Consider the following 27,598-nt stretch of genomic DNA (forward strand, 5'->3'; position numbering starts at 1 on the left):
AAGGAAGGAAGGAAGGAAGGAAGGAAGGAAGGAAGGAAGGAAGGAAGGAAGGAGAGAGAGTGGGGAGGTTTGTGACTCCTGTTTTTTTATTTCTTCTGCTCCATACAGAAAATTTATTCTTTCTAGTCTACACACCCATCTTCCTGGATTTAATACATGGTTGTTTTGCTGTAGGAAAACCCTCCTATTCCCCATAATACCTAAGAAGATGGGTTTGTTAGAGAACTCTCACAGCAAAACTTGTCTGATTCATTCTTCTTTCCAGAGCATCTTTGAAGATCAGCACAAGTCAAGGATACAGGTTTTAGAGCCTGTTATTTGGCTCTGAGTTGTTCTGCCCCCATTTACAGTAATCTGAGAGCAATTTTAAACCTCTCCAATATATACAAAGAACTCAAGAAATCAGACTCCCACCAAATAACCAAACAACCAAATAACTCTATTAAAAATGGGGTACAGAGCTAAAAAAAGAATTCTCAGTAGGAAACTTGAATGGCCAAAAAGCACCTAAAGAAATGTTCAATATCCTAAGTCATCAGGGAAATGCAAATCAAAACAACCCTGAGATTCCACTTCACACCTGTCAGAATGACCAAGATCAAAAACTCAGGTGATAGTAGATGCTGGCAAGGATGTGGAGAAAGAGGAAAATTCCTCCATTGTTCATGAGATTGCAAGCTGTTACAATGACTCTGGAAATCAGTCTGGTGGTTCCTCAGAAAATTGGACATAGCATTACCTGAGGACCCAGCTATACCACTCCTGGGCATATACCCAGAAGATGCTCCAACAAATAACAAGGACACATGCTTCACTATGTTCACAGCAGCATTATTTATAATAGCCAGAAGCTAGAAAGAACCCAAATGTCCTTCAACAGAAGAATGGATACAGAAAATGTGGTACATTTACAAAATGGAATATTACTCAGCTATTAAAAACAATGAATTTGAGAAATTCTTAGGTAAATGGATGGAATTAGAAAATATCATCCTGAGTGAGGTAACTCAATCACAAAAGAACACACATGGTATCCATTCACTTATAATTGAATATTAACCCAAAAGCTCGCAATATCCAAGATGCAACTCATAGACTACATGAATCTCATGAAGAAGGAAGACCAAGAGTGAATGCTTTGGACCTTCTTAGAAGAAATAAAAAAATACTCAAGGGAACAAATATGGAGACAAAGTGTGGGACAGAAACTGAAGGAGGGGCTGTCTGGAGACCGTTCCACCTGGGTATCCATCCCATGTGCAGTCACCAAAGGTAGACGCTGATGTGGATATCAGGAAGTGTGTGCTGACAAGAGCCTGATATAGCTGTCTCCTTAGAGGTCTGCCAGAGCCTGAAATATACAGAAGCTCACAGCTAACCATTGAACTGATCATGGGGTTTCCAATGGAGCAGTGAGAGAGAAGACTGAAGGAGCTGAAAGGATTTGTGGCCCCATGAGGAGAGCAACAATACCAACCAACCAGAGCTTCCAGGGTCTAAACTACCAGCCTGGGAGCACTTAGGGAGGGACCCATGGCTTCAGCTGTATATGTAGGGGAGGATGACAGTGTCAGGCATAGGTGGGTGAGGAAGTCCTTGGTCCAATGAAGGCTGGACGCCCCATTGTGGGGGAAATCATGGGTGAGGAGGTGGGAGTGGGAGGGTGGGGGCATATCCTCATAGAAGCAGGAGGACGATGGATGAGATAGAGGGTTCCTGGGTGGGGGTGGGGGGGGAAAGGGGATTACATCTGAAATGTAAATAAAATATCCAATTAAAAAATTTTTAAAAAAGAGGTAAGCTAACCATGTGTATGAAAAGACCCTGGGCTCACATGCTCTCAGTTCCCTGTAGTGGGGCAAAGATAACCTTAAAGGGAGAAAGAATAGCATTGGGCACAGGGAACAGTGACTGGAAAGGCTACAGGAAGATTTAAACCTTCTAAAATTACATAGGCATATTCTCATCTAGGAGTATCACTTGCACTCAGTGAGTGTTAATGGTACATAGTTGGCATATGATCTAACCTTAGTATGACCTCACATTTCTGGTCTCAGAAGCACCTAGTGGGAGGAGGATTCTCCTCAACACACACCCATTCTTGTCACCTGAGTTCTTCCCTCTTGCATCTAGTATCTAGGGGCTAGTTTTCGGCACTCTTCAAGCAGGTACTATTTTAAAGCAAACTTATAAATGCCACACACCTATGCTATATTCTAAGCCCTGGAGGCCCCACTGCCTGAACTCTCTGATGATATCAAGCATATTAATCTTAAAGTGTTGGGAGAGTATTATATTGATAAAATATGATGAATCTTCAACTCAGAAAATTTAAAATATGAAAAAATTTGTCTTTGACTAGGGAGCTCTTGAGCTCCTTGGGACAGGACTTATATTAAGACTTTGACTTTAAATTGGGTTCGAATCTCAGTTCTGCTATAGACAGGGCATGAGCAAGTCATTCCACCTTAACAGCGTTTCAGTTTTGCCCTTTATGTCATGGGAACCTTTCCACTTTTTCTGCTTTTATTTTCAGGGGGCATGAAGTAATATTTTCTAAGGTCTGGCCTAAAGACTGAAAACGTGATGACCATATATGTGCACATTAGGGACCAGGTAATAGAGTAAACATAGTACTCAGCCCCACCCACCCACCCACTCACTTCCAGAATTGTAAGACAGGGTAACAATGTTTGTGTCTATGCGCTTGTGACCTGTGTGCCTGGTCCTCATACCCCTGGCCATGGCTCTCATCCACCTCACCCTGTTCAATGTCTTGCAAAACTAGCCTCATAGAATTTTCCAACAATCTTGCCTTTGTCAGTTTGAATCTAGTCATTGGCAAAGGCACAGTAAAAAGCTCTCAGGGATGGTGACCTAACAGTCAGAAATGTATGTAAACTAAATGGGGTTTCCTGAAATGGGGCTAGGGGGGTGGTGACTTCAGTCTATACTGGTACATAGTATTCCAGAAGATAATGTCAATATGGATAGACTTTATTATAATCTGTATGCATCCATAAAGATTCTGGCTTCTCCAGATATAGTTGTTGCTGCAGCTGTTAAAGCCAAACAATATTGGTAGAGTAACCTTGCAGAGAGCTGCATCCAAAAACCATGCTGAATGCCATTCCTATGTAAACTGGAGGACCGTGGCAATGCCTGCAGTGATGCAGAGCTCTGCTAGCAAGGGTACCTTCTCAGGAACCAGATGCCACACTCACACAATATGATAAAACATTTCAGTTTACTTCAGGAAACAGTACAGCAAAGGAACCCTCATCAGACTCCTGCCCAGCTGTGTGCACTGAAGCCCAACATCCCCATTGCAATTCTCAAGGGTAGCCCAGGATTCATAAACAAGTGTGGTACTTGAATGTCAGGCCACTGGTGAAGGAACTCGGTAGCAGTGTTAGACATTGCAGCTGTGGTTTCCTTCCAGCAAATCAGCCTGGTAGGTGCTGCTGGTGGAATCCCATTCAGAGGAATCTACATGGTGTAAGACCTGTACCCAACCCTCGTGTCTATATCTACCACATGTTCAAGAGCATGAGGGGCCATAGAATGTCTTCATCTGATAATTTTGTTGTATTACCTGACATTTGTTATGATCCAACTGCAAAAATCATTTTTGAGAGTGTTGGATGGTCTCGTTGCCCTAGGACATGAAAAAATACTTGAGAATATTTAAAAAAGAAAAGAAGGAGAGGGGGGGAGGGGGGAGGGAGGGTGGGCGGGAGGGAGGAAGAAAGAAAGAAAGAAAGAAAGAAAGAAAGAAAGAAAGAAAGAAAGAAAGAAAGAAAGAAAGAAAGGTGAAAAGCAAGCAAGCAAGCGGGCAAGATGGCTCAGTGGTTAAGAACACTGACTGATGTTCCAGAGCTCCTAAGTTCAATTCCCAGCAACCACATGGTGGTTCGCAACCATCTGTAATGGTATCAGATACTCTCTTCTGATGTGTCTGAAGACAGCGGCAGTGCCAGTGTACTCACATATGTAAAATAAACAAATCTTTGGAAAAAAGAAAGAAAAAGAATGAAAGAAAGAAAAAAGAAAACTATTTTTGTTCTTCAGATAGTCCACTCTTTCGGACCAAATGGAAAAGAAGTTAGAACAATCTTTGGTCTTCATCTAAGCCAGAAGAGAAGTAATGTTGCCAACAGGTCATTATTTAGCAAAGTTGTTATACAGGATGAAGACTTAGTGGGGTATGCCGCAGAGGCCTCAGCGAAGCCACTACTGCTTTTATGTATGCTCAGTGTAACTCTGTGTGCTATGCCAAGCCAGGCAGGTCATGCACACTGAAGCAGGGATGGTAATGGATATGATGTACATGCCTTGCAGACTGTTGGTGACCCTGACACCATCCAAGAGTGTTTTCCATGGAGAAGAAAGCAGAAGTCTCCAACCCTACTGATCAGTGTGTGACTGGTACCATTGGTGAGGCTGAGGTAATCAGAGCTAAAAGAAGCTGTGGCCTACATTGCAGCTCCTTCCTGTTCTACTACTGACTGGGTTGTGACTGAGGTTTGCAGTCAACCGGCAATCATCTTGGCCTGTGTGGATCTTCAGTACATCCATAATCCTTATTTACGAAGCTTCAGATTTTTGTAGTGAATATCACGTGTGGCATTTTGAAAGCACTTTTGAAGACGTAAATCATTTGTATCTTTTTAAAAATGGAAGCAGATACATATGTTTTTATCTCAGTTCTGCCCCCATCCCCTTAGCTGTGCAAACTTGGGTTACCTGATGCTGTCTGGGAATAATGATATATAAGAATGTTTTGAATACTTAAAGCAAATTAGTTAATGTATGCTTCTAAAATGATTACTTAATGCAAGCTATCTAAAATGATTAGCATGGTATACAGTACATAATCAATAAATTACACGATGCTTATTTTTCAAGTATAAGCATTTAAAAAATAATCTTATTGTTATATTCTGGTTACTTTAAAATATTTCACTGTGATCAACTATATGCGACAAAGCCTACCATGCATCCTTTTTCAGTGTACACTCAGTGGCATAAAGACATTGTTGTAGAGCCCTCATTACCATTCATGTGTATAATACTCTAATTAACTCAAATCAAAATCCTGTACCTATCACAAACAACTCTGTGCTCTCCAGCCCACTCCTGGAGAGCTTCTACCCCTAGGAATTTGCCCATTCTAGGCTCTTTGTAAAAGCAGCATCATGCAATGACTGTCCTTTGTGTCTAGCTTCTCTCATGTGGAAAGATTTATTCTGCATGTTTCCTTTTGGGTTGGCTATCTTGCTTTCGGGACTGCAGTGAGACAGGACATCATGGCGTAAGTGAGAGACTGCTGTTGGTGAGGAGACTGCTCACCTGAGGACAGCTTGGAAGCAAAAGATAGATGAAGAGTTGTGAGTCCCAGTACTCCCTTGGAAGTATAAAGGCTTTCTCCTAGTGACCTAATTTCTTCACATCAGACTCTACCTCTTAACAGTTCTAGAACCTTCTAATAGCATCACAGACTGGCAAACAAACCTTTCACACACAGCTCTGTGGGGGAAACATTCAAGAGCTAGTAATAGTAATGATACCATTACTATATTTTGGATCAAATATTTTTTGTTGGGTGAGGACTGTCACATGTACTTTGGAAAACTTAGCCATGTCTCTGGTCTCTACCTACATTTCCTTCCCTTCGTTGACACTCAAAAGATGTCTAGACATTGCATTCACACTCTGAAAGTCCCATTGCCTCACACTGTCCCCAAAACATACATGCCTTCATCAACTCTAAAAGGATCAGCATGGAAGACAGAAAGTCCTAGGTTACATCTTTTCATGTTGCTTCTTCCTTTCAGTGGGAAGACATTTGCATCATTCTCCTGGAGAGACAACCAAAAGGTCAGATAGAGTGGCATGTGATCGGTTGCTAGTGTCTAGATTAGCCACAACTGACTAAAGCAGCATGGAGCACGAGGCCAATGCCAAGAGCTAGAAAGGGACAAAAGCAAATACAAATGGCAGTGGGCTTTAATACCATTGTTGCAAATATTTAATGATTTTGTAAAAATTTGCATAAAACTATATATAACACAACACATACACTATAGGATTTTTGTTTCACAGTGAGACAGCAAAAGTTTCCAACACATAAACCTGTTGAATAACAATTTCTTTTGTTGTTTTCTCTAGGGAACAGAAAACATCAGAGACAGCTTAGAGCACAGTTGTCTGATGAGAACTGTTTTGATGTTGTCTCTTAGTGAATAAGATGCCTAGATCTAGACCAGTGAGATGGTCCAATGACTTGAGCCAGAGCAGACTCCTCCAGGACTCAATGCTGAGACTGACTCATGAAAACTGTCCTCTGATCTATATACACTTGAAGGTGGGGAGCTAGGAGGTAAGGGATGGAGAGAGGGTAGGAGGGAAAAGAGGAGGAGGGAGAAGAGAGAGATGCAATTTAAAAGATTAAAGATGTTCAGATCCTTAGCAGTTACTCATTTCAGTGATCTGTGGAATATGGACTCTGCCATAAGCAGTACTTTGATCACACCCTTCCCTAAGAGGCTGCCAAGAATGCTGATGCTTAATTAAACCTTCAAATTGCATTTGTTTTAAGGCAGATCTCACTATGAAGCCATGGCTGGCCTGGAGCTCTGCTATGTAGACCAGGCTGGTTTCAAACTCCCAGAGTTCTGCCTGTCTTTCTCTGCTGTGTACTGTGGCAAAAGGGGTGAGTCATGACACCAAAACATGAATTTGGATTTGAAGAAGGCAGCATAAACATGGAGCAAAGTATTCATGCATGTCACTAGACCCAGCACTGATAAGGAAGTGAAAAGCCAGGGATTCTTTTGCTTGTGTTGTTTCCATCTGTCTTCTTTGTTCTAGCTGCTGTTTTTCCCACCTTCATTCTGCTTCCCTTAGCTGGAGTTTCAATCCACACTGCATTAAGCTAATGGTGGATGCTCAGTCAATGATTTATGCTAAATGCAAGACCCAAGACTCAGCTAAGGGAAGTAAATTAGACAAACTTACTTTATAAGTGCATGTATGCGTGTGCAAGTATGCGTGTGCATGCACATATACATGTGCACACATGCATGTGGAAACGAGAGGAAAGCTTTGTGCGTTGTTTCTCTATCATTAATCATCTCTATCACCTTGCTTCATTTTCTGGGAAAGGATTTATCATTGGCTTGGAGCTAACATCCAGTGGTCAGTCTGTCTTGGCCTCACCAGTGCTGGGATTATCAGGCTACCATATCTGGATTCTGGAGATGCAATTTTTCTAAGTGAGTTATATCTTTAGCTCTAGACAAATTTATTATTGAAGATATTATTTGCCTCACAAGAAAAGAATATTGTGACTTTTTAACTTTCCATTTGTTTTGAGAATTTCTTTTTTTAAAAAAATATTTTTTGGTTGTTTTATGTATATGAGTTCACTGTTGCTGTCTTCAGACACACCAGAAGAGGACATCAGACCCCATTATAGATGATTGTGAGCCACCATGTGGTTGCTGGGAATTGAACTCGTGGCCTCTGGAAGAGCAGTCAGTGCTCTTAACCACTAAGCCATCTCTCCAGCTAGAGAATTTCTTACATGAGTACTGTATTTACATCACCCATTCCCTTCCTCCTTTCCCCTTTACACCTCCCATCCACCCAATTCCCTCTCGAATTCATGGCCTCTTCCTTTGTGCTTACTATTGTCACATGCATATTCATATATAGGACATATATATGTATGCATATGTGTATGCATATGTATACATGTACAACCACATCACTTCATCTAGCATTAGCCATATGATCACTTGGGATTGGGAAATTTGAAAACTGATTCTCCTGTTGTCAGCAGCCATTGATTCCTCGTAGCTCTTCATCCAGGTGTGGGGCCATCTGAATTTTCCCATCTGTGTTAGCATGTCATTGTGCAGTGGTGTCATTAGACAGCTCTTGTTTAGGCAGCCACATTGTTGAAACTTCGTGGATTCAATATCCCTGTCATGTCTAGAAGACACTATTTCCCAAGAGGCATCCTGGTTCTTTGGCTCTGACAGTTATTCTTCTTCCTCTTCTACAATTTTCCTTGAAACTTGGATTGTAGATGTGTCAATTGAGGTTAGGCACTTAGAGTCATTTCTTAGCTGCACTTTGACCAGTTATGCATATCTGTAGTAGTCTCTCTTGCAAAAAGAAAGCTTCTTTGATAAGAGTTGAGAGCCATACTTATTTGTGGCAAGTACTAAGAATATAGTTAGAAATTATACTTGTCTTGGAAAATGGCAATAGTAGGTCCTCCTCTAGGGACTATGACCTCTCTACCCATGGGTAGGTGGTTGTGTTTACAGTATCAGGCATCAATTCCCTCCTGTTCAATAGACCTTAAATCCAATTGGACAGTAGGTAGTAGGCATACATGTACATGTACAGGTATCCCTGTGTGTGTGTGCATATGTGCATGTGTGTGTGTGTATCCATCCATTTATATATAGATATATAGTATGTGTATTTTAATGTAAGCTTGTGAAATAACATGTTTCTTCATGAAATATCCTTTGTGTTGTTTATCCTTCTTATTCTCCTCCCTAGTTCATGTCCTCTCCATTTTCCCCATCCTTCTTCATGGTTCCTGTGTTCTGCAATCCTTCTCTAGAGGTCCCTCTTTACTGTTCATCCCATGGTCCCTCACTCCTTTCTTCACTTTGGGGATTATTTCTAGTTGAATATCAAAATCCAAAGATTTGGAGCTAGGATCCACAAATAAGAACTGACAAGTGTTGTTTTCTTTCTGGGTCTGGACCTCCTTAATATTTTAAAGAAGTATAATGACCCGTTCTGCCCCACGTTTGGGGGCCACTATGTCCCGGTTGAAGCTACTGCTCCGGTCCATGGAGCCAGAGTCTAGCAAGAGAGAGAGTGGGGATGGAGGGGGAAGAGACACAAAGAATGGAAACAAGACAGAGGGTCTGATCAAGTCTCTTTTTATTGAAAGGAAATCCTGGGTATTTATACACTTTACCACGTGCCTTGCCCTTGTGGACAAGCAGGGGAACACAGCTGAAGGCACTATGTCATGTGCCTTGCAGCGTGGATACCACGTGGGCCTTGCAGCTGAGGGCACTAAACATCAACACAAGATATGTGAGACAAACAAGATGTTTATCAGAGTGTCCTCAGCTGTTGTGGGCTGTTGAAAACAAGTCTCTTGTCAGGGTATAGGGCCTAAGATGGCTGCAAAGATGATAGCCGCTTTCTGCTAGGAGTCGACTCCCAACAAAGAAGCAACTGGCTTCACCTGAAATTTACAGCCACAGATCACAAATGAGTGATCGGTAGCACTTGTTAAGACCACAGAGCATTTTGAGACTTCTAGTGTCCCACTCTCTCCAAAACAGCTAATCCATGGATAAACCTGGGCAATCTCAGCAATATCTATGGTGGACAGTGAAGTATTTAGAAGATAAGTCAACTCAACTGTCTCAGTTAAGGTTTTACTGCTGTGAACAGACACCATAACGAAGGCAACTCTTATAAGGACAACATTTAATTGGGGCTGGCTTACAGGTTCAGAGGTTCAGTCCATTATCATCAAGGTGAGTGCATGGCAGCACCCAAGCAGGCATAGTGCAGGAGGAGCTGAGAGTTCTACATCTGAATGCTGCTAGGAGAAGACTAGTTCCCACATAGTTAGGAGGAAGTGCTCATTGTACAGTGACACACTTCCTCCAACAAGGCCACACCTACTGCAACAAGGCCACAGCTCGTAATAGTGCCGCTCCCTGGGCTAGGCATATTCAAACCTCCACACCAACAAAGCTTCTGCCAATGTTTCCATGTGGTGCATGATATCTACAAGCAGTGCAACACATGAAAGTAGGTCAAAATTCTCAACAAAACCTTTCCATGAAGGGTCTTTAACCCTTAACACAGCCACCAAGCAAGAGACATCATGCCTCCTGCCTCCCCTTTCATATATTCTATGAACATAAGCACAGAATAATCAGAAGCATATCACACATGATACTACCTACCTTCTCCATTAAACATTAACTTGTCCAAGGCCAAGAGCATCTCCTAATACCCCTGTCAAAGGATCTCACTATCATGATGACCTTCAGCATAATATGCAAACACTGGCCAAACCCCAGATATTCAAATATTTTGTACATTGGTATAATCACAGACAGAAATGCTTTGAATTCTTGTGGCCTTGAACAATTCACAAACTTTAAAAATTTTCTTCCAGTCTGCCTGTAATTTTACCAAGCATACTTAATAGAACCCATGCTACATGGATTCAAACATTGCATATTCATGTCAGTTCAGACAGAATTCCAAGAGAGTTTAGTCAATGATAAAAGGACAGATGAATAAATACATTCTGCTTTTGTTTCTTGGTCTTCTTGCTTTTTAAAGAATGCTTAGTCCCTGTTTTCTCCTCACCCTTTCTCTTTCATCTCTTCTTCTAAATGGAGTGCATGCATTACAATTAAATAAGGTTTCTGAAAAGTGAACTAGACCTTGTTGCCTCTTTGCTTAAATCTCTCCGTTGACATTCCATTGTCTGGGACTATCTAGTCCATTTTAGTCTCAATAATATCCTGAATGAGGTTTGTAAGATGCTCTAGCCACAAACTCCAAGAAGCCACAGCCCTTCTTTGTCTTTGTTTCTCATGAGAAGTGAGTGGAGTCCATGCCTCTTCACATGTATGGGCTGGGAGAGCCTTATCTGTCACCTCTTTCACTCACAATTGGTACAGTCTACTTCCTATCTTATTTACAGTGGTCTCAGTTTATAGACTTGTTTATGAATTGAGCTTACAAATGCATTTCAAAATCTCCCTATCCCACCTAAGAGTTAGAACAAATGTGTGACACTTTCTTCACAAAGTCAACATAATAGCTGTTGCTTTAATGAATAAATACATGTCATTTCCAAAATAGGATACACCTTGGATGCCTGACATCAAATTTAAGTCCACTGACTAGCAGTGATATCCCCATTTAACACCCTACTTCTTTCTTTTTCTTTCTTTTTTCATTTTTTTGGGGGGTGGGTGGGTGGGTGGGGGAGTGTGTCTTCTTGCCCTGTTACCAAGATTGAAACAGGAATTCTGAATTTTCTGAACTAACATAGCAAAGGCAACCCCCCAAAAAAGTTTGCCTGTTTCATTCCCATGTGTGTTTATTCCTGTATATGTTAACAAAACTAATCTTAATTCACTTAGACTTGGTAAAAAGTATTTATTTCACTCAATTATCCTCATTTAACAAGAAAATCAAAACCTCCTTCACTGACATAGGAAGTCATAGTTTGTCAAGATAACATGAACTTGTACCCAGAGAGGTTTGAATTCTCCTGTAACCTCAAAAACCACAAAAATGGGAGAAATTTGAGAAGTCAAATATGTTCTTGTGCCTTGTATATCAGCCAAAGAATTGTTTTGTGTTGTATGTTACCCGTCTAATCCTCACCATAGTTCTTGGAACAGACACATGGCCTAGCACGGAGGTTTCAAGGGCCACTTTCATGGCAACCTTTTTTGGCCTTTTGCATTTCTAGTGTAGCCTTTGAAAACAGCTGGGCTAAATTCCATCTTGTCTGAGACCAATACAGCCCTCCTCTGTATGATGTTCAGTGTGAAGGAGGACAAAGGAAGTTCAGGGAGAAACACTGAGCAAGAAGAGATGTGGCCAAGTGATGACAGCTGCTTTGACAGTAGATGCCCAGATGCATATTTTATTGCTGGTTGTGTTCTAGTCGTTGTTGACTTTTAAACAACTTATAGATCTCTACGATTTTATATATTTTTCAAAGCTAGGAAGAAAGGCTCAGTTTTCATGCATGTGTTTCTACCCGTGGAAATATAGCATGGGCATTCATAAGAAATTTATATTCATGATCATGTTAGCCCCATAAAAGTGAGGTACAGTATAATTCGATTAAATAATCTATCTGATAGCCTTGGATTCTGAATATCGGTTATTCATTAGCACTATAGCTTAACTAATAAGAGAGCTAGCCCTAAACCTTAGCTATTTTATTTATACATTAAATTGGCTTGACTTCAGCTTATTCATCTGGAAAACAAAGCTAAACAATAGACTGTGAGATATCAGAAGACTCAAATAAGTTCATATAGGTAAAGTGCTTGGCACTGTACTTTGCATATGCCATGTGTGTAAAATACGAGAAAGAAGTGTTCTACTACACTGCTTGAGAAAATACAAGTTGGTATAATTCCTTTGGAAAATTGTACAAAAATACATATTGAATTTTAAAGTTGGTACATCTCAAGATCCAGCAGTTTCAATTCTCTGAATTTACATAGAGTATTCATATAGAGAATACACATAAATATGCACTAGAGAACATAATAATATAGTGCTAACAAACACTGTAACCAAGGAGGCAACATAAAATATTCAGGAAAGTGTGATTTGTAATATACAGGGAGCAATGAGTTGTTTAACTTTTAAGGGGAAAGTATAAGTTGCCTAGAATATGCAACTCAGAAATAAATAAGTAAATAAGGCTAATTTCTATAAGAAATAACCTTAAATAATTCAAGAGAGTCAGAATCTATCCCAGTTACTCAGTGGTCCACCTTTCTTTCATCTTCTACCTCTGCTATCACCCAGTCTTTGCAAACTTTCTCTTCTGCATCCTTTCAGTGAATTTGCTGAACATGGCATTAAAAAAGGATGCTAGAGCCTTTATTAGTATTTAATTGACCAGGACAGAAAGTGTTACACTTTTCTCCATTACCTACTGAACAGAACTCGGTAACTTAGCCACAACCAATCATAATGCATCCTAAATACAGATTCAAAGAGAGAAAAAAAAAGAACAGACAGAAAACCACCAAATTCTGACATAAATATTCAAATATTAAATATTTTCACACACACACACACACACACACACACACACACACACACACATTGCCTAGTAAATAGGCCTTATAAGGCACTGTACTGGGTGATCCAAAAGGGTAGATGTCATAGAAAGTAGACTACAATTTGAAATTGCTCAGAGTATTTATTGTGAATATTCTTAAGGTCAGCATCTGAAGAGGCAGGATTAGACAAAGGGACAGGAGCTGTGATACAGAGTCAAAAGGAACTCAGTCACCCCTTGGGGTGCTCCAGAGTTAAGAAGGTTCTTTTGAGCTGTGATTCCTTGCACCATCCCACCAAGGTATGCATAGGATGGTAATGAACTTGAAGGACTAGTGCATGGGATCAAGTGATACTGGGTCATTACTTGGATGTACTTGACTCCAGGAAGAGGAGGCAACTTTGGGCGTCTCCCTGCACAACTGAAAACATCTGTTGGCTACACTCCCAGCTAAGGCAATGAGTTGGTCACTGTGGTTGGATCTGTGTACTGCTGTACTTCATAAGAAGTCAATTACTACTGTACACAAAAAGAACATAGTCATTTTCTCAGACTAAATTTCTATGCAAACATAAAAACTGCATCATAACTGAACATTTTGGTGTAATAAGCAGGGGTCAAGATAGCAGAGTTTTTGTTGAGAAAAAAAACTGCTCTAAATTTTAGAATAAAGATCAAAGAATATGCCAACCATATCTATATTTTTTAAATGTTTTTTACAACAAAACCAGATTTTTCACACACACACACACACACACACACACACACACACATATATATATATGGTGTTAATAAATTGTATATAAGACATCTTTGTTGTACATGCATGTATGATCAGAATACTAATCTAAAAAGAATATATCCATTTCCACTTTACACACATAAAAATAACTTGCATTTTTTAAAGGTTTTTGGCTAACCTTTCTTCTTCTTCCTCCTATGGTTTTTGGCTACTTCATGGCTTCCTAACTTCTCCATCAAAGGGTGAAGGGGGCTGGCTGAGGAATACTGGGCGTGGGGAGGAGAGGAAGGAAACCAGGGCCAGCAAGTCTCAGTCCATGCTGCAACTCTGCTGAATAAGTTTAGCCAAGGGAAATGTTGAAAAGAAGTTACCGTGATTAGCTTCCCTTGTTAGCCTTGCGCACTACAGCCTCCTCCTATTAGGCAGACTCATGGGAATTGGACATAATTGCATTTGCAGTGAGAGTGACTAAAACATGCCTGTCTTCCATGACTGTGTGCTTCCTCTAATTAGACTATTTTTTTTATTTCAATAGCAATCTTAACAGGACATTTTGATTAAAGAGACGTTCTCTCACGTATTTTCACCTGCTGCCCATCTGCACATTTTTCTCGATGTCAAAGTTAATCTGCACAGACCAAAACACTCTCCTTGAGTTTGAAAGAGAATTTTATCATCTATTTTCATGTGGCTTACTTGGGATAGCTGGGTGCCCAAGAGACAGAGCAGATAATTTAATATTGAAATAAATATTTGTTGACTCAAATGAAATTAAATATCTTTGTAATGCTACTGTTAGCACTCTTAGACATTCTTTGAAATAGTTGATCCTCGGGCACAGAGAGCGCCGAGAGAAGCAAGATGGCAGACGTCCTGGATCTTCACGAGGCGGGGGGCGAGGATTTCGCCATGGATGAGGATGGAGACGAAAGCATCCACAAATTAAAAGAAAAAGCGAAGAAACGGAAGGGCTGCGGTTTCGGCTCCGAAGAGGGGTCCCGAGCGCGGATGCGGGAGGATTGACAGTGTGGAGCAGGATGGCGATGAACCTGGACCACAGCGCTCTGTTGAAGGTTGGATTCTCTTTGTCACTGGAGTCCATGAAGAAGCCACTGAAGAAGATATCCATGACAAATTCGCTGAATATGGAGAAATAAAAAATATCCACCTTAATTTGGACAGGCGCACAGGATATTTGAAGGGGTATACTCTAGTTGAATATGAAACATACAAAGAGGCTCAGGCTGCCATGGAGGGACTAAACGGTCAAGACTTGATGGGGCAACCAATCAGTGTCGACTGGTGTTTTGTTCGTGGTCCACCAAAGGGCAAGAGGAGAGGAGGCCGAAGACCAAGCAGGAGTCCAGATCGGAGACGTCGTTGATAAATCCTCTGTTGACCATGTGGTCTCTCTATGAGTCCATTTGGTTATGCTGTCTTGGATAACCAGGGCTAGAGTGGACCTTGTGTTTATATTTAATTTCTTACCCTGTCTACTTGGTATTGCTTTGAGTTTAAGAAAAAAAAATAAATGTTCCATTTTGTTTTCTAAAAAAAAAAAAAAAAAAAAAAAATAGTTGATCCTCTAAGTTTAAACTGGGCAATCTTATCTGACCCAAGGATGAATGGTGTGTGTGTGTGTGTGTGTGTGTGTGTGTGTGTGTGTGTGTGTAATAAATAAAATTCAAAGAACTGGGGTTCTCATTCATATTGACACTTGGTTAATTTGAGGGAAATACAACATTTTGTTTAACTCAGTTTGTTCAGCTATAAAATGAATATAGGAGGGAAAATTCTATGTATTTTTATGTTCATGATTTTTACTCTAACGTTAATAGTAGCAAACTGTATTATGGAAGTTTTATTGGAAACAATTAGAACTGGGTTTTGACTCTACTTTAGAAAAATTAAGTGCTTACCAAGATATCCTACTTTCTCATTTGTAAAATGAGGTTACATGCAGTTCATTTATTAGTGTGTGTGTGTGTGTGTGTGTGTGTGTGTGTGTGTGTTTTCAGGCTAAAGAGATAGTGAATTACAGAATGACTGGGATATAGTGAATCCACAATAAAAAGGAGATAACCTTGTCTCATTTACTCTCTAACAAGACCCATTCTGTTTTTCTCCTTTTCTAAGAAAAAAACACACATTGTAAAATAAGAATGCTTCAAAGATAACTTGAAGCCATCTGGGGATTCTAAAGGCTGAAAATTACATGAGTTCATAATGGTCCTCACTAATTCCACTGACTGTAAGTCAGAAAGGAAGACCAAGTGTCTGCCCAAACACGTTTTTGAGGATTTCTTCCATCTTTTCTTGTAGCTTCTCTGGGGGTGGCTGTGCCTGTGAAAAACATTGAAAATCTCAGAAAGAGAATCAACTTTCAGAACTGGAATGTCAGAATAGAGTCTTTTCCTTATACAAGAAGGGCTTAAGGGGGAAGAGTTTCCAGATCTGTATAAAATCGAGTAGAGATAGAGTCATTGATAACTGATATAGATGATGGACCCTGAATTTGGGCAAGTAATCTAGTAAGAGATTTAAAAATAGTTTCAAAAAGGGAAGAAGTGAACATAAAGCCCAATGGAAGACATATCCATCCAACAGGTACTCTACCAGTAATAGCATACATTATATTATAGAAAGATTGGGAGTTGTGTGGTTGCAGTGGATTATGGGTAGTTTGTTGTTTAAAAAGAAAAAAAAAAAGCTCTTCCTCCACACATTACAACTACTGCCTAAAATCATAAGAAGTGGCCTCGGTAGTAAGTATAAAGTAAATTGGGCTCTTTCTGGTAGGTTATTAAATTAGTTGTAGAGAACTCTTTTCTCTTACAAGTGTTTAGGGACAATGTGTGAATAGGTGACTAAGAGCTATCTTTGGTGGTCACTGGGTCATTAGATAGATAAAACTGGACCCAGGATCAAAGAAATAGGTACTATTCGTGTGTAAAATACAAATTTCAAGAAAGCAAGGATTTGTGTGTGTGTGTGTGTGTGTGTGTGTGTGTGTGTGTGTGTGTATTATTTGCTGTTTCAATATTAGCTCTGAAGAAATGCTCAGCACTTAGTGAACCTTGATGAGAATCTTGCCTGGGCATTCTCTATGCCCATGCTAGATGAAATGTTAATGGCCTAGAAGTAGATAGAAAGCAACGGCTCCATTTTACACACGACATTTATCTTCGTTCTTCTTTCAGTGCCTATGAGGGCTATTCCAGCATGACCAAGTGTACAAAGACAGTCCCAAGGACTAAAAAAAAAAAAACACACCATTTACCCAAACACACCTATTTCTTTGTAAAGAGTCCCTTGTTGATTTTAATGTTTGCTGGAAAACCAAACATTATTATTTCTTGATTCTAATTAGGATAGCATTGAAGAATTTACTTTCAGATAAGTTTTCTTATGAGTCAGTGAACTAAGATATTTCGATTAGAGTTCAAATGGAACATACATATTAACATATCATCAACAAAAATGCATTTGTTTTTTGAGGAACAGTCATCCCCATTAGTATTCCTCCAGCCTGATCGTGCCTAGTACTTCCCAAGGTGCTAGCTTCACTCTAAAGTGGCATATCATTTAACTGGGACCCTTTTGGCACCATATATCCCCTTTCGTGCTTTCAAAAAACAACTTGTCCTGTTTCTGACCACAGACACAAACTTATATTGAAAAAACTCACCTATGATAAACAATTTAAAAACACACAGGAAGCCTGAAACAATAATTTGATATCACAGAAAGTCAATAATCCTTAATGGAACAAAAATGGCAAAATCTCTTCTCTTCCATCACGGATGATAGAAAAATGAAGCATGCATTGAAAACTATCAGCTTGACTCTTCCTCTTACCATATACAACATACACTACAAACAAATCATAAAACCTAAAACTATAAAACTTTATGAACTTGTGCAGGAAAGACATCTGAGGACCCCTACTAGTAAAAATAGATTTACTGGCTGGTTAAAGTGCATTCTTGACAAGCACAACAGCAAGAATTCAGAAGCCAAGAACCCATGTATCAGACAGAGGTCAAGAACACTGAGTGGTCTTGCAGAAGTCCTGGGTTCAGTTCCTAGCATCCACAGGGTGACTCCCAAGAACCCATGTAAATGTTAAGTATGTGTAACAGCCCCCTATAATTACAGCCTCAGATAGATGAAAAGGGGAATCTTCAGAAAAAGCTAGTTATGGGAAATAACCATATGAGGCAGGCTTGGAGTTTCACTGAGGGACTCTAATATTCAACATGAAAGAATACAACTTAGAATTACCTAGATTGTTTCCATTTTTTTTCCTTCATATATTTGATGCTATTATATAGGCAGTCTACTCACTGTTTTGTACTAACTGTATCCTCCTATTTGGTTGAGTGTGTTTATCAGCTGAAGGAGTTTCCTGCTGAAGTCTTTAGGGTTGAGAATTAGAAGTATGTCCTTGCAATTCTCTTCATTTTCTCAGTGTCTGTTGCAATGTCTCCCTTCTCATCTCCAGTTTTATTTATTTGGATCTTCTTCCTCTTTTCTCAGAAATTGGATAGAAGCCTGACAATATTCTTAATCTTTTCAGAGAGCCATGTTTTTGTTTTATTGAATTTTTTTGTATTGTTTTCTCACTTCTACTTCATTAATTTCAGTCCTGGTTTTAATTATTTCTCTTCATCAATGGTTTTTTAGATGTCTGATTTTGTCTCCTCCACAGCCTTTAGGTAAGGTCTTTCGCACTTGTTAGTCAGTAGGGTCCCTTAGACCTGCAAACATTGCAGCCTATTACCAATGTTCTTGATTACCTTCCTGAACTTGACTGTAAGACTCTAGTTCTGAAGATACCACATACCTGAGTCACAGACCAGTGAGAAATCAAGTTGGCCCCAACCTGGAAGCCTTGTCTTTACTGATTGCTTTTATAATGCTGGCAATTGATAGACAAGATCCCAGAGGACAAAGTACTTAATCAGTTTTATCTCTCTGTGAATCCTGTGAACTACAAATAAAGACTGGCCTGGCAAGATATGCCCGATGGTGCAATGATGGCATAAGTGTCATGAGAGTAACCAAATACTTTCTGATTACATTTAAGGCCTACTCCTAAAGAGAGAACTCATGCCCAGCTCCATTAATGGGGCCAAGAACTCAAAGCTAGATAGATTGAATGCTCTAGGGAAGACCCCACGACTATTACTCTGCTAAATGGACATAATATTAAAATGATTCCTAATGTCTAGTCATTATACTGATAGATTAGCGTTCATCAAAGGGGCTTCTTTTGCAGTAGATAGTTATTAACAGAGACCCACAACTAGTTATCATGAAGAGAATAAGAGATTTCAGAGTCATCAGCACTAAACATGAACTTCTATATTAGACCTACTTCTCAGAGTTCATCATAGAAGAAGGGACAGAAAAATTATGAGTCAGAGGCACTATATGACTGGAGTTACACAGTGTTTTCTGAACGCAACAGGGCAGTGTATGTGTGAACTGACAGTGGCTATGAGTATATGTATAAGCTCTACACAAAGGCAAGCCAGACAAAATCTTGGCATTGGTGTGAGGAAGTGGCAAGAAATCTCATCCCTATCTGAGGAGCTATGGGAAATTGACGGCTGCTAGAAGATAGTCAGTTTTCTTCAGAGATGAGGGCCCCCAAGAAGCTACTCATCTTCCAGTAGATGGCCCTACACTGATGAACATATTATCAGTACTAAGTAGACTCTGTGGGGTTTTTTTTGTTTGCTTGTTTTGAGAAAACACATGAAATTGAGAGGGAATAATGGTGATGGTGGGAATAGCAAAGGAATTGGAGGGAAGAAGTGTGTGTGAGAGGGGGGACTTGATGAAACCATTATATGCATGTGTGAAGTTCTCAATCCATAAAAAGACAAACATCACACATACACACACACACACCCCAAACAAACAAATACAACTAATGGAGAGTTCGTTGTACCCCCGTCAGAATGGTTCTCATCAAGAAAACAAGGGACAATAATTGCTAGCAAGGATGTCTAGAATGAGGAATCTTTTTACATCCTTGTGGTAGTATAAACTGATGCAACCATTATGGAAATGGAGATTCCTCAAAGAACTGAAAACAGAACTGCTATATGGTCCAGTTTACTACTCTGGGGTACATGCCCTAAGGAGTTGAAGTCAACATATTCCAGAGATAATTGCATATTCATGTCTATTCATAATAGCTAAGACATACAACTAATCTAGATGCTCATAGAAAGTGAACTGATAAAAATATATTATATATGCACATAATGCAACTTATTCAGTGTAAAGAAGAACAGAATTGTGTCATTTACAGGAAAATAAATGAAACTGGAGATCAACATGTTACCAAATAAGTTAGACTCAGGGAGACAAATATCACATTTTATCACGTATACAGAATCTAGGTTGATATAAAGATCTAAAGAGAAGGAAAGAGGGGGAGGAGCCAGAGAGGGCAATGGGGAAAGAAGGACAAAAATACTCTGTGCTGTCTCTCAAGTACAGAATCTAGATTTAAATGAATGCATACACACACACATACACACACACACACACACACACACATACACACACACACACAGCATGGAAACTGAAGTAGGACACTTGAGAGGAGAAAGGGAACCAGAGCACCAGTAAGGAGATGAGCAAAGTATGATATCAATGTAGTAAAACAGTCATAATGGAATCCATTGTTTTGAACACTATCTAAAAAAATAATGTAAACCTCATTGAGCTATACCTTAAGATAAATACATTGTGGTCTATGTAAATTAGGTTTTAATGAAATTGGTTTAACACACATGTATATTCATTCATCTAGGGAAAAGTTATAATTGTTTTCTGCCTATATAGTTTTGGTATTATATCTCGTTAGCTAGTTAGTTAGTTAGTTAGTTAGTTAGTTAGTTTGAGGCAGGATCTCACTATATCACCTTAGCTGGACTGGAACTCTATGGCCAGGATGGCTTCAAATTCACAGAGCTCCATCTGGCTCTGCCTCCTTGTACTGGGATTGAAGGCCTGTGCCACAGTGCTAGTATTCTACCTCTCTTTAAAGTTTCTTTTGTTGATAGTCTACTGCCTCCTTTTCTAGTCCCTTGTAAGCTTTCTGTTTTCATACTACATGACAAACACAGATCAAGATGACAACCTCTAAATGTAATAACTGTAGCTGTATAAAACGTAAACTACATACATTTCATAAATCAGTGTTACATGTGAGAAAAGTATATGCCATCCCAGAGGAGACCCTGAGGATTTGCAGTCTTCTAGTTCCTATGAATACCATAATGTATATATTAACCACTTGTCACACACACACAGATCTTTAATACCTCTCCTATTCTGAACCCAAGCTCCTGCATGCAGACATCACTGAAAGGAGGCAGGAAGATTCTTGGAGTGAAACTCAGTAAATCTCACTGATTTTGATTCTCCAAAAGCAGTTTGTGTTGAAGACTAAGACTGTTTAGAAACCTGACTTATGACTCAGAAGTCAAAGGTGTATTAATTTACCAATAGTCTCGGGTAAGAGTTTAGGTTTTTGTAGAGTGTGAAATGGATGCCAATACATTAAACAGCCTGAAACTAAACAGTCATTGTAAGCCACCGAAACTAAGGAATAAGAGAATCATGCCAGATGCCGTTTACAGTATCACTGGGAATGAAGTTAGTAACCTTTAGCAAGGAGACTCTGAATCAATAGCTGCCTGAGAGTTGGCAGCTGTGCAGACTTAAGTGGAAATTGACCAGGAAGTCATCTGTGAGAGGTACAGACAGAATATTTAAACCAGACTGAGAGGGAAAAATTAAGATTCATTATAAAGCTTCCCAAAAGTAGAATTAGAGTAATAACTTCTTCTATTTCCTTAGAAAAGTTGGCCAATATTTATGAAAATGGCACCAATTTAAAGAATCGTGCATTGATCAACACATGGGCAGGACAGGACATTTGGACATTTAAACTATGGCTTTGAAAGAGCAGAAAGAAGCCACATCTTGGAAATTCAATGCCGGCACTTGCTTTCATCAATGCTCCATCTATTTCTCCGCTCAGATGTTACAGGGTTATTGTTGTCGTACTTATCTCATATAGAGCCTCTTCAATTGGACCATGGTATATTGATGTACGAAGTTAATCAACAGACTAGTTAAGTGATAGGACCTCAGAGAGGAAGCCCATTAGAGCTCCACTCCAGTCCAATGAGTCGTAACACCCTCGGGAATATACAACGGATAAAAGAAACAAGGCAAGCTCATTGCTCAGTGAATTCAATACGACCTAAGGGGAATCCTAGAGTAAATTTATGTTTTAAATGTGCAAGAAGCTTAATCATTAGAAGAGTGCCTTTTCTATTCCAAAGAGAATCCTCTCAGCCCATCTCTTTAATCAATACTGATCAGTTTGCTTAAAAAAAAAATTAGGAAGTAAAAGGGTTCATGCTAAATCAAGTGATATCTTTTTTTTTTATCTCTAAGTTCTGTGTTTAAAACTCCATTCACAGCCTTCTCCAGATCTGTACTAGCGCTCCTATCTCTGCTTAAGAGTCCATCTTTGCTTCCAGGACTTCTTACCTGTTTAGATTGTTCATGTTTTATACTTGTACCACATAGTGAAAATAAGCAACAGGGTCACCAAACACAGAAGATGCTATTAAAGTAAGAACGCAATCAGGTTTGAAGCAACTTAGGTGTGCAGTTCTGAAGAGAATACTATGTCTACCCACACCGATATCCCCTCCTACTGCTTAAACATATATATATATATTTAAAACCTGTTGGTAAAGAAATACTGAGTTTTTACAACCATTTTCTGTTTATTCCCCTTCCCTAGCCTTGCAAATATATCAACCTAAAGTCAGAGAATGAATACAGCTTGTGAATTTTCAAAGCTAGTGACTATTTAATTTTAGATTCAAGGTCCAACACCCATTGAACCTTCCTGTAGGAATAATCCAGCGACATCACCATGAAGAATTTTTCACTTTTTATTGTCTTATTCAGAAGCCACAAATATAAACCACTATTTTAAACATAATCCAAAACATTTATGACTTTTATAAAGATAACACCATGTTCAATGGTGACTTTTGTGACTCAACAAGACTTGATTGAGGGTTGAATGTTATGGCACACATGTCAGCTTTTTCCAAGAGACCAGCTGTATTATTGGCTGCCTCCATCTCTCTCCGTAATAATAAGGACCACAACTACAGCCAACTTTTTATGGCCATTTCTCTGTTCAAATCACATTCAACTCACTAAATTCTCTGAATAATACTGTTATCTTCACTCAGCATGGGGAAGCTGAGGCAAGAAAAATAATGAACTTTGACCTTTAACAAACAAACAACAGCAAAGACAAGAAAATCTCACAACATCCATACAAGCAACTGGAAGGAGCCTAGGGAGAAGGAGGAGGAAGAAAAGGAAGAGAAGGAGGAGGAGAAGGAAGAGGAGAAGGAAGAGGAAGGGGAGGAGAAAGAGGAGGAGGGGGAAGAGGAAGAGGAGGGAGAAGAGGAGGAGGAGGAGGAAAGGAGGAGGAGGAAGAGGAGACGACAAAGTCCCCAAAGCATGACTGTGGATATCCTTTAACCAAAAAACGCATTAGATTGAAAGCAAAAACTGTATCAACAGATGGATAGAAAAAAATCAATATTTGTTAATGTCCAACCACAGGACTGAAAAAAAAGTCTTTCTAATGGTTAGTCTACATGAGTCTGTGGCACAGGAGAAAATAAGGTTCCTAAAGAGGATGGGGCACCATAAAAGAGATGACAGAGTTTTAGAATCACTTCATGGTGGCACCTCATACTCTGAAAAGTGTTCTTTACCAAAGAGCAACTTGAAACATAGACTCAGCCTCCTGAATGGTGAGCAGGCCAAAGGTGATAGATTTTCTAGTAATGTGCATTTTCTTTAGCAGGTACTAAGGCTGGCACTGTACATATGGTGTGGCATGAAATTAGGGTTAGGACCAAGTCTTTCTCACAAGCTTGGAACCTGAGTCTCCCATCACATGGACCCAAAAGGTGAAGCTAAGATTAACACCCTTGGCTTGTCAGATTACAAAATTCTCACTGTTTTTCACTGTTTAAGCACCACCACAGAAGTCCCCAACACAAACAAGGGCAGAGACCATTGTCCAACACAAATTTACGTTCTCCATCTGCTGATATAAACATTTGGGCCTTAGAAAACTACTCTTTAATAGTTTACCATATTTCTCCACCTTCATCCTTTAACATTTTAGTTTTCCCAAGCAAACTGGAATTTAGGAACAGCAGCTTAACTCAGTTTTCCCAGCAAACAATGTGTGGGGGTGTGGAAAGGGAAAATACTTGACCTTGTCCTTGGGATCAGAACTGCTTACAGACCTGTCCAAAACACCCCGAAAGGGAAATACTTTTTTTTCTTTTTAAACAAATTCAGCTCAGGTTCTACTGCCTAATCATTTTCTTATCGCCGAATATTGCATATTTACACAGGTGCTCCTCTGCCTTAATTGTTTGGAAGCAGTCAGTCCCTAGAAGCAAAGTGAAATGACTCACTTCAGAGATGCAGTCCAGCTGGGGTCTGACAGGTAAAGAATTACCACTAATGAAAGCCCAAATGAAGTCAGGTTCTTCAAAGTCAGCTGGGGGAGATGGAAACAAGGGTTATTAATGAACTGTTAGGAACAACAGAGAAATGAGAGCTGTGCACTTGAGTCTTACATGAAAACAAGAAAGTCAGGAGTCTACAGGACACAGTACGGCTTAAATGCCATATGTATTACAGCACGAGGTCCCTGCCTGGGGTCCCTTATTAAATCTCAGCTGGGCCTTGAGTTATGTCCTCTCTGGTTCTCTGAGGATACAATTGCTGGATTTCAATTTCCAGTATTCAGGTGGGCATGAAGAGGTAGCATTACTTACATTGACTCTGTATCAGGAAAACATGGTTGACATTATAAAGGGTGCATATGTTTACACCTGGAAAGCAAATTATATGCCCAAAATACTTCTGAAGCAAGCACACTAAGTTGGGAATCTATCCATCCCTTAGGAGCCAGTAGATTTTACTAGAAATTCCCATGGGGTTATTATGAATGATAACTTCCCGCAGGCTTGTGACCCTCCATGATGGACCCAAGAGCTCAAGACACATCTGTTTAAAAGTCGGCCTGTGCCAGCTACAAAATGCCTTGTGGCCTTTTTTTGTAAGTCATTTTTCAATTTCCTGGTAATGAACAAAACAGGCCTGATAATTTTCAATAATATACTCAGGACATGTGGGGTGAAAGGCTGTAACTTTCAAGCTCTTGACACAGATATCTTGTTCAGTCAGCAAAGAAAGCAACGCCTGCAAATGCCTTCTGTGCTTTGGGACTAGTCAGGGGAGGTGTATCAGCCACAACAAGGCCATATTTTGACTGGTTTTCATCAATTTGACTCATATAGTTCTCGTTCTCTCTCTCTCTCTCTCTCTCTCTCTCTCTCTCTCTCTCTCTCTCTTTCTCTCTCTCTTTCTCTCTCCCTCCTCTGCCTCTTTTAAGAACATTTGGCTCCAGGAAGGGAAAAAAAAAGAAAGAATTCTTCAATTGTAATTCAAAGTATTTTCTTATTGTCTCCCATAAAATATGAGTTAGAGGGTTTACCTTATAGTTTGGCTTCTGGCTAAACTGAGTGAACAACAGCCCAAGACATCAGGGAAAATATTAAATGACTGGCTGGATCCTCACCCCTTTGTTCTCTTCATTAGACTAAAAGAATGTGGCAACCCTTTTTGTCCTGAGCAGAAGTGCCATAGGGGTCTAGCAGAAACATCCGTTCTTTACAGTTGGTGTGAACACCCTAAATATCAATCCAGAAGAAACCTGTCCATGTGAGAAGGAGGAGGCCCTGGCTGACTGAGGGCTTTTAAGATCAGTCCACATGCTGACTCAGAGAAACGTGGGCAACACACTGAAAACATTTGCAGGCCTGGAAAAGAGCTGGTTTAATAATTCAAGATGCTTTTAAGTTACACAAAATGGATAAAAAACAAATAAAAGCCCACTTCCCCTAGTGATGTTACGTAGTAAGAAACTTGAAATGGAAGAAACAGAGCGTCCAGACTCATGCACCTCCAGCTTTGGGAGGCTCTTTAGCATTGGGCAAAGAACTCAGCAAACTCCAGCAGAGGGACAGAAACGTAGTTTCCATGACTTCAAAATATTTAGGCGAAATGGCCATGAACTGTATTTCTTTTTATCTCAGTGCCCGTATTTCCAAGCAGATTTTTCAGGTGTTTCTGAGATACACCCCATGCTTTCTTGATCCTGACTGACACTTTGCCTTGATAATTCTTCCCCAAGAAGCTCATCCTGTGCATCACGGGAGGCTTGGCAGCACTGGTCTCTATTAACTAGATACCAGTTAGGCCTCCTGTGGTGAGAAAATGTCTCCTCACACTGTTTAAATGCAGTATTGTCAACAGTTAAGGTACCAGTTTTCTTTGATTTTTCTAATTCCAAATATACCCTACGGAGCTGCACGCTACCATTATCCTGTTTCTTCCCACTTTGTCTATAATAGGAATGTGGCCGCTGGCAGTTTAGCTCAGTGGGAGAGCACTTGCTTAAGCTGGTATTCTCAAAGCTACATGAAAAAAAAGGAGAGAGGTGGGGAGACTGGGAGACAGACAGAAGCTTTTAAATACATTGATACCTGAAGACACGTCATAGTTTGCTAAGTAGCAAAGGTTACAGAGTACTCTCTGTATCTTCACAAATACTAATCACCCAGAGTTTTGTGTGGACAGTGCTAGTTTGACAAGCTCCAAAACTAAAGAAACCAAAACTTGATTTGAGAGGTTACAAAATGACTCTTTTCCATTTTTCTCTCAGTTAAAAGACATTTTTTGGAAAGCAGCTTGAAGTTGTTGACCACTCCTGGCCATATGCAACTGTTTTCAAGTGCTTCTCACTGTTGCTTATTTAAGGTATAGGGGTGTTCAACTAGGCCCAAAGATCTAGCCAGACCCACAATAAAGCAGTGTGCCCTCACCCTAGTTAACTCACAGTTTCACGAATAGTGGAAGAGAATCAATCTGAGAAAGAAAGAGAGTTCACTTTTTACTGGGCCTAGATATTTTTGGAAATTAACCTACTTTAGCTTCTGATTTCTTACTTCAAAGGATAATCAAAACCATCTTGCAAGGTGGTTCTAAATAAAAGATAGTGCACACAAAGTCCATGACCTAAAACTTGCTGGATAATACACTCTCTATCCATTCCTTATATGGGGGGCATTATCACTTAGTAGTGTTAAATATATTGCAGGACGATAATGACGTTCACAAGCCAAGATATTCATGAAGTTCAGGGGCAGCTTGTGGTGATCAGCATCAATATTGGCAAGCAGGAGGAGGGAGGATAGGCCAGGATTAGCTGGGGTCAGTCCTGAAAGGTTTGTCTCTGTGTTGAAGGTGTCAGTGTGGACTCTGAGACAATGTTCTGCTGAAGGATCATTGATGACAGTCTGTAAGGAAGAACACTTTACCACCAGGAACCCTCTGCAACACTGTCACGCCACACAGGGAAGATAGAGCTCTCCATGTCATAGTGCTTATTTGTTCTTAAGATAAACTTTAGTAATTGCAACACAGATTTTTTTAAACAGGAAACTTTTACCTTTCCAGTTAATAAATCCCTTTACACCCCACCCCACTTTGTATCTGAGATGTATTGTTGCTTCTTCTTTTCTGGGGCCACCACTAAGTAAAGGTGACTTGAACTCAAGTACTGCAGCTGTCAATCAGATAACCAAGATGGTCACTGAGTGGACAAAGCTGATGACTGAGCAAGATGCTTGGTATTTCATTAGCAAGTCAGGGTGATGGACAAACTAACTCTTACAAGTTATCTATGGAAATTTCCACTTGATCTCCTTGGAACACAGTTAACCATAACTGGAACCATGGAAAGTAAA

General features: G+C 39.8%; 1 pseudogene; it reads left to right on the top strand.

Annotated features, from left to right (window-relative positions):
• The window catches only part of LOC114625693, an 18,797-nt pseudogene extending 3,764 nt beyond the window's left edge, over positions 1–15,033 (top strand).
• Positions 15,034–27,598: the final 12,565 nt, after the last annotated feature.

Source organism: Grammomys surdaster, unplaced genomic scaffold, assembly GCF_004785775.1.
Source record: "Grammomys surdaster isolate TR1022 unplaced genomic scaffold, NIH_TR_1.0 220, whole genome shotgun sequence".
Lineage (NCBI taxonomy): Eukaryota > Metazoa > Chordata > Mammalia > Rodentia > Muridae > Grammomys > Grammomys surdaster.